This window comes from Copidosoma floridanum, unplaced genomic scaffold, assembly GCF_036245765.1.
Source record: "Copidosoma floridanum isolate Cflo_tuat_1 unplaced genomic scaffold, Cflo_Japanese_pri ptg000040l, whole genome shotgun sequence".
Lineage (NCBI taxonomy): Eukaryota > Metazoa > Arthropoda > Insecta > Hymenoptera > Encyrtidae > Copidosoma > Copidosoma floridanum.
In genome coordinates, this window is record NW_028321917.1 from 4,219,136 (window position 1) to 4,222,213 (window position 3,078).

Sequence of the window (3,078 nt, forward strand, 5' to 3'; positions counted from 1 at the left end):
TTCGATTTGTTCAACAGAATCCATTCACTGTTAAATATTGGACTCCAGAACAGATTAAATTAGGGCAAGATGTCTCAAAACTTGGACGAGTTTGCATATTAATAGACGCTACAGGGTCGTTGGTGAGAAAATTAAAATTTCCATGGCGAACGAGTAGGCACATATTTTTGTGTGTTAGTGTTATCTAAATACTGGGAAAAATCATACCCCTCTTTCAAATATTAACAGAAAAGCATGATACTAATCATTTGAAATTGTGGCTGTCAGATGGTCTGAGAAATGGAATACCGATTCCCGATGGAGTGGTATCGGATGGTGAGCCAGCTCTTTTACATGCTATTTGTCTGGCATTTAATCAATGCACATACAAACAATATTTGATTATTTGTTTTGCTTATATTTTCGATACAACAACAAAACTAAGACCCTGTTACGTGCGATAAGACAAAGCTCACGCAACTAAAAATGCCACAAAATGGAAATGCTTTCCTAAACAAGATACCCGAGTAAAAGATTTTTATGTCAGAAGTATCGCTTTTTCAATCGATATAGATGATTTCAAATTATTGGAAGAATTCTTAATGTCTATGTTTGTATTATCAGAGAGTACTGTTTGTGATTTTGATTCAGAATGTAGGCAACGAACTGAATGGCTGATAAAAAAATTTACAGACTTCAATATGGATGAGTATGAATGTGACAAAGAATACCAATTGAAAGAAGATGAAATTGAAGATCTTATGACAGATAATGCAATAATCACTTATATAAACTCTATTTACAATAATGCTCTGAAATTAAGCAGTACAACTGAGAATGCAACATCAATGCCTAACGTTTTTTACTGCCCTCTACTCAAGAGTCACATTTTTCATTTGTACGCTCAATTCCCAGCTTTTACCAATGTTATGCAGAAATATTATAAATCTAATACTGGTCCATCATCAGCTATTTCTGAAGCCTACTTCAAGGATATTAAGAATGCTAAACATTTTTCCTTGCCAACTATGATAAATAAATTCGTGGTAAGTGATTTGGAGGCAATCAATGGAAGTATTAAACTTGCAAAAGCTCCATTGATTAAGGAGGAATTGCAAGCATTGTAAAGTTTGAAAATTATGTCAAAAAATACTGACAGTGAGGATGATCAAAATCTAGGTATTTGGAAATATTCACCAGAAAAAAAACCTATTAACTGTTTGTGTATGGATGTGAACTCTGAAACTACACAAAATGATCTAGTAGATATACAATTGTTGACTTCAACTGATGAAATTGCGTTTGTCGCAAGTGTCGAAGAGATAGATGATAACAATAATAATGACAGTCTACATCTATCAAATACGAAGAACAATATGAAAGTCGATGATAGCGTCGAAAAAAAAAATTAAACCTAGTTCACAGCCTGCTGTATATTTAATATTCTACAAAATACATTTTTGTCGTAGTAGAATTAATAATACTCTGTCAAAATGTCATTACCTATCAAAAGTTGTTAATTAGTTGGTCCCAACTGATGATACAAATGCCAACCAGTCTTCAATCTTCGCACATCTCCCTTAGTCACATCTAAGACCCATTAGTCTTATAAATGGTTTGATCGATGTCTGTACTGTGAAAAATTAAAAAACAAAATAAAAAATATACATACCATAGCTCGCACAATTTGTACTACTTTTTTATAAGAAGAGATAAATCGCTTATTGCGAATTTATCTCTGCCAACACTATACACAAAAAAAATTATACTTCACTTTTTATGAAAATTATTAAATGGATGTTCGCAGAGATATTGTAAACCCAAGTAGAATTAAATTTATTTTTAAAATAGATTCAGATACGTAATTACTTGATACTCAGTCCTGGCGATACAGCACTTGGCCCCAGTATTACTGTCGTGAGATACAATGCCAATGGTATCCTTAGCAGTAGCCTCGAAGATGTGCAGCTCAAAAGTCAGGGGCATTATGCGACCGATCAGGGTGGGATCAGCCTGCATGAGCTTAAGCAGCCCGAAGCCGCCAAACTTCTTCATTTTCTATTCGTCAACGTAGCCAGCTGAACTCGCTGTACGGATCTCTGAGAGCAAGAAAATCGGAGGACCGTCGTCTACGAGGCCTTAAGCGATACCTTACTGGCTTTCTTTTCAAGAACAATAGGTAGATAGAGACGACGCGGTGCTTAGTCGGTGGGCAAACTTTGTCCTCTGAAAAGGGGTAATACAAGATATATTTTTCTAATACTACCGATAAGAGGACTTACAGGCAAAAATACACAGGACTCGCAGTTCGCAGTTCGCAGTATGAGTGATGCCGCCCTCACTGGCGCTAGACACAATAATAAATACAAATTATTTAATTAAAACCGAAATTTGACAACAGCCGTATATTTATTTTATTTGTATACTATACACTCCAAACCGTCCAAACGCAAACACTCCAAGGTCCAAACTCCAAAACTTTTAACAGTCCACACTATAGTGTGTATACCTATCAGTGTATGTATTACTGCATACATATATATAGGCTTTCATAACATCCCAGATGCAGACGATTTTGTTGGAGCGAATTTCTCGCGCGTGCGTATTTCAACATATAGATGATATAGATATAGTATAGTTGATATGGTAATACGCAAATAAATAAATATTTGCGCACTACATAACTGTTATTAGTTTAAAACAACTCAAGAGTCAACTTTATTCTGCGTGTTACGCGGAAATTAATGGCGTTCTTGTAACTAAGCTGTGAGTGATAGATTTATTGTAATGGATGATTGAAAATTTACCCACTCTATTGAAAATAACCACGTGGTTTTACCACGTGGTTTACCACGTAGTTTTTGTCTCAAAATGCCACATGGTTTTTAAAACCAGGTGGTTTTGTAATACCACGTGGTTTTTTCACCAGGAAGCTTAATAGTTTTCACAAATATTATTTTCTCCATCCTAGTTCTTTTGATAAACTTTTTTCTTGTCTTGTTATATGCTATCGTAATAAATACTTTCACAAACAATTTTCTGAGCGATTTCTGTTCCTCTATTGAAAAAAATCACGTGGTTTCACCACGTGGAAAAACT

At 34.9% G+C, this 3,078-nt stretch overlaps 1 long non-coding RNA gene across 1 annotated transcript; it reads right to left on the reverse strand.

Moving 5' to 3' along the window:
• Positions 1-1,533: 1,533 nt before the first annotated feature.
• LOC149373127 (uncharacterized) lies at positions 1,534-2,458 on the reverse strand. Its single transcript, XR_016293456.1, has 4 exons — positions 2,411-2,458; positions 2,262-2,326; positions 1,849-2,205; positions 1,534-1,612 (listed from the first exon to the last, which is right to left on the reverse strand). It is a non-coding gene; the product is annotated as an uncharacterized LOC149373127 (long non-coding RNA).
• Between the last annotated feature and the right edge of the window lie 620 nt (positions 2,459-3,078).